This window comes from Bos indicus, chromosome 6, assembly GCF_029378745.1.
Source record: "Bos indicus isolate NIAB-ARS_2022 breed Sahiwal x Tharparkar chromosome 6, NIAB-ARS_B.indTharparkar_mat_pri_1.0, whole genome shotgun sequence".
Classification (NCBI taxonomy): domain Eukaryota; kingdom Metazoa; phylum Chordata; class Mammalia; order Artiodactyla; family Bovidae; genus Bos; species Bos indicus.
Window position 1 is genome coordinate 26,564,130 of NC_091765.1, and position 5,195 is coordinate 26,569,324.

The window sequence follows — 5,195 nt, forward strand, 5'->3', positions numbered from 1 at the left end:
TTTCAGATTCTTTTCCATTATAGATTATTATGAGACATTGAATATAGTTCCATTGTGCTATAAAGTAGGTCCTTGTTGTTTATTTTGTAAATAGCTGTGTGTACCTGTTAATCCCAAATTCCTAGTTTATCTTCCCCCTCCTCAACTTTTCCCTTTTGGTAGCCATAAATTTGTTTTCTACATCTGTGAGTCTGTTTCTGTTTTGTAATTAAGTTCATTTGTATGATTTTGTTTAGATTCCACATGTGAGTGATATCATATGATATTTGATGTGTCTTTCTCTGTCTGACTTACTTCATATAGTCTGATCATCTCTAGGTCCACCCAAGTTGCTGCAAATGGCATTATTTCATTCTTTTTTATGGCTGAGTAATATTCCATTGTATGTATGTATCACTTCTTTTTTATCTATTCCTCTGCTAATGGATACTTAGGTTGCTTCCATATCTTGGCTATTGTTAATAATGCTGCCATAAATATTAGGGTGCTTTCATCTTTTCAAATTAGAGATTTTTATAACTAGCTTTTGGATTAAATATTGACCAACTTTATTATTTATTTGTTCAATGAATGCATCGTTCATTCAGCTAACACTCGGTCAGGGCTTACTTCAGTGATCTGTCATCAAAGGACCTGAACTCTCTGCACCACAAATTTCACAAATGAGCTGTTAGATTCTGGTCAGAACATACGTTTTATTTTGATACAGATGAGAGCATTTGTGATTACAGTGATGTCTGGTCTCTAAAGTTGAACGGGTCCTGTTGATGGAGAGTGGGACAAAAACTTGCTACAAGGGACAGCAACTAAGAGGAACAGTAGAGTCGGTGGCCTGAGAGACCATTTCTGGGTCACAGAAGATCTTTGACTCTGAAAGGATATGAAAAAGTATGATCAGGGTTGGAAACAATTTTTCTTCATCAGCAATACTGTTCTGAAGGGTGACCAAGTGAAGACTGCAACAACTGAGTTTTATAGACTTTATAAAGATTGTTCTCCTTTGGGAGTGATCTTGGTAATTTGCTGCTAACTTCTTCAGCTCACAGTCTAAGCTATACACAGATAATTATAACGAAGAGGAGTTAAAAAAATGTTGGGGTTGGAGAATAGGGGAAGTTTATTTTTAAGTCACAAAAGGGCAGAAAGGGAAATTCAGGGATGTGATCAAGGTTAGCAAAGTCCGTTCTGGGCTGAGAAAATGCCAGACTGGTGGCAGATGGTTAACATAAACAAGAATCTTGCCTTCTGCCCTATTCGTTTACGTACCTTTTCAAATCATTGATGTGGATAGAAAAGGATTAATGTGCATTCTCGTCTTAAAATAGTTTATTATTGTACTTAATAATTTAGTGCTCCAGTTGTACCAGTTGCAGGCCAGTGGGGCCTCTCTGACCTGTTGCTTAGGTTCTGGCACCATGCTGCAGTTAGTTCCCCCTTCCATGAAAGAATACCGAGTGCTTGTGTAGATCACAGGGCCACGGTAGATGCTATGCTTTCCAGACTCCCTTGCAGCCAGAAATGACCATACGACTCGGTTCAGGCCAATAGCACGTGAACAAAAGTTACGTGAGCCACTTCTGAGCCATCTCTTTAGAGACAAAGCCACTTCCCCATGCCCTCTCTTCACCAGACATGAAGGCAAGCCCACTTCACCTCCGTGGATGATGGTAATACCCCAGGAGATGGGGAAGTAACAGGATGTTACAGGATGTGAGGAACCTGGATCCCAGAATGGGAGCAGCACTGCCTTACCAGCTCTGTGCCACTCACCGCTGGACTGCTTCAGGAGAAAATTTTTAATTTAAGGCTATCTATTTTATTCTTTCTTTGTTACAGCAGCTTAACTTGAAGTCTATCGCAGTTCTCAAAGACACAGTGATGTTAAACTGCAGGGTATGTTCAGAGAAAGCGTCGTGACTGGAGTGTGGTTAGGGAGTGGTGGGAGGTGGGGCAGAAAAGGCAGGACTTAGTATAGTTTCGTGTCAGGAAATCATGGATGGGCTTGTGTCTCACGACAGAGGACGTGGGAAGGGTCCGTCTTGGTCTTAGTTGTGAGGTCTGTCCTCGTCTCCATAGAGAATCCTGCCTCCAAAACAAACAGCAAATGACACTCAGCACCGGCCTCTCACAGCCTGGATCCTGAAACACTGGCCACACATTGTCATACACCACGCCCCTGCTCTTCCTCCAGACCTCCCAACTTCTCATTTTGTGATTTATCTTTGAGTCAATAGCTTTATCTTGCCCCCTGAATTTCCTCTGTGAACAAGCTGTGCGGTCTACATCCTGCCTTGTGCCCTGCCCTCTGCAGAGACCCCCACTGAATACACGCCAGACTCGGGGCCACACTTCAGTGGAGCACTGCAGAAACTTACCACCTTTTTGTCAAATCTTACAGGAAAAATTAATGGGAGAATTTCTCCATCCATGTTCAATTTTGCTGCTCTCTTGTTAATGAATTCTCCTATGTTTACTTCCTATTGGCTGTGGTTGACAATTTGGAAAATTACTTTAGAAAAAATATGGATTTTAAAAGTCTTATTTCCAATATTCAGGAAAACAGCACTTTTTTTTTTTTTTAACTTTCGTTTCAAACTCTTTGACCATTCCAGTCCCAAGAATCTTCTACATACAATCAGAATTCCTTTGTTTGGTGAGGTTGAATGTCAGCTTTCTGTGTTCCTGCAAAGTTAAACATTCATCGTAGCCCCAGATCATTGCTAAGTCCATTTCCCCTGGTAGATTTGCTCTCTACCCTCTTCTACCCCATCCTTTCCCCTGTGAGACTGACCTGTGTAGACCGCATTAATAGGCTCCCTTGCCCACCAGCTACCAGGAGGATTCAGACAATTGGAGACCCTGGAGGGAAACCAGAGGTTGTAAGGAAAGTGCGATCGAGGTGTCTGTCCTCTATGGTCCCTCCCTTCTGGGTTGCGAAGGGTTGGCTGCAGAGTTGGGTGCATCCCCTTGCCAGAGCACACGGCAGACGGCCAGACCAGGTCTCAACACAGCTCTTCTCTACGTAACTGATCCCTCCCTTCTGTTTTGTTTTCTAATAGCATGGGCTCCTCACTGCTGCTTTCTTGCCTGGAAAACCCCAGGGACGGGGGAGCCTGGTGGGCTGCCATCTCTGGGGTCCCACAGAGTCGGATATGACTAAAGCGACTTAGCAACTCAGCAGCAGCATCTTCCCTCACTGGTTTCTCTGACTCTGCCCTTCACTTCTGTAAATACCCTTATTACACTGTCCTCAGGGATCTAGTTTCACTGTACCATCTGTTTCCTGCTAGAAAGCTGACTGGTACAGTGATTAAACTAGGGTTGTCTATAACACACCATAGTACATGTTCACTGAGAGGGGGCTAGTGCCTTAGATGTGCTCACTGGGTCTAAATTATCTGATTCTAACCAGTGCCCCAAGTTCAGCTCATATATTTTTGGTTATTTCTTCAGGTCAAAGGATTAGTTCATCCAGCCTTACTGTGGGCGTGGCCTGAGAATACATGCTGCTACAGACACAGGGAGCAAATGTCTCTCTTCCCCATAGAGTTCTCTTTCCCCAGAAACTTTGTTCTTTCTCTCTCCCTCCTTGCCTCTTTTATCCATTCATCCACCCATCCATCCACCCATCCTCCCACCCATCCATCCATCTCTGTGTATGTACAAACACATACATACATGTGTAAATATAGAATTCCTTTTTCTGAGGCACTTGAAGGTAAATTACATATGGTGTTTTCCCTTTAAATATTTCAGTGTGTATTACCTAAGAATAGAATATTTTCTTACATAACCGTGGTACAGTATCAACTTCATAAACTTACATTGATGTAATCTTTCATCTAATCTGGCAGCTGTATCCTGATTTTGTCAGTCAATCTAATAATGTTCTTTCCAGCACTTCATTCTCCTCCACAGGATTCAGTGCAGGGTTGGGTACTGCATTTCGTTGTCATGATCTTTTGGTCTCCTTTAGCCTGAACAGTATCATAGCCTTTTGTCGTCTTTTATGACATTGACATTTGAGAAACAGTCTCCCCTCCCATCCATGCACCGTTCTTTTTAAAAATAGAACAGTCATCATGTTGTGTGTGCCTGATGCTTCTTGGTGATTTTACTGGGGTTATGCATTGCTGGCCACGATGCTGCACTGGTGAAGTTGTGTCCTTCACGGGCTAATGTGTTAGGAGACGCACACTATTCACTGGTGGAGGTAATTCTGATCTCTGCTACATAATTATTAGGTTTTATTTTCTCCCTTGAATGCATAAGCAGTTCACGAGGAGACACTTTAACACATACAAGTGTCCTGCTCTTCATCAAAACCTCCCCCTGGATTGAAAATCCATGGATGCTTCTTGCTGATCTACTCTCCACTCTGTGGCTGTACAATGATAATGTTCCCTCTCCAGCTCTCCCCGCACATTGGCTGTTTGGCCCTCAGCTTTCAACTGTAAGCAGAGTAACCTTCTCCTCTATTTATGCATATGTCTTTTAAAATCAGTGATATGGATTGATTTTTCAATCCCGTTTTCCAAGAGTTTATTATTGTACTTAATGTGCTGGTGCTCCAGTTGTACCATTGCGAAGACTTTGAGCTGCTTCCCAAGTCCTTGTAACATGCCCCATTATCTTTTGTGTGCACTTCCTTTCTTTCTTTCTGGCTTAACATGTTCCAGGCTCGTCTTGTACTGACCCTGCCCTGGTCTTCGAATCAGCCATTTTTCTGAGTAGTCCTCGTCAGTATTTGTGAGGAGTAGGAGACACCACTATCCGGGCCCTACGTGTGCTCACTGTTGCTGCTGGAGTGTATCCCCTTTTTGATACTTTCATTAGGGAGAACTGGGAAATACAAGCAAGAATATGCACTATGCATACATATACACACACATTAGTACCCATACATGCATACCTAAAGGTGTATATACATTTTTCACATATCTGTTTCAGAAATTCTGGAGTTAGCACACAAAGTTGTGGAGTCCAAAACCTGCAGGGCAGGCTGGTGGGCTAGAGGCCCAGCAAAGAGCTGATGTCACAACTCCAGTCAGAATTCCTTTGCCATTGGGGAACCTCAGTCATTTTCTCTTATGGCCTTCAACTGATTGGATGAGGCCCACCTACATTCAGGAGAGTAATCTGCTTTCTCAAATTCTACTGATTTAAATAGTAATCATTAATCTCATCTAAAAAAA

General features: G+C 42.7%; 1 long non-coding RNA gene across 2 annotated transcripts; it reads right to left on the minus strand.

The window, feature by feature from the left end:
• Positions 1–710: 710 nt before the first annotated feature.
• LOC109560324 (uncharacterized) lies at positions 711–3,977 on the minus strand. 2 transcript variants are annotated; one of them, XR_011567025.1, is made up of 4 exons: positions 3,825–3,977; positions 2,792–2,859; positions 1,771–2,082; positions 711–870 (listed from the first exon to the last, which is right to left on the minus strand). It is a non-coding gene; the product is annotated as an uncharacterized lncRNA (long non-coding RNA). The 2 variants fall into 2 exon arrangements; XR_011567026.1 differs by lacking the exon at positions 1,771–2,082.
• Between the last annotated feature and the right edge of the window lie 1,218 nt (positions 3,978–5,195).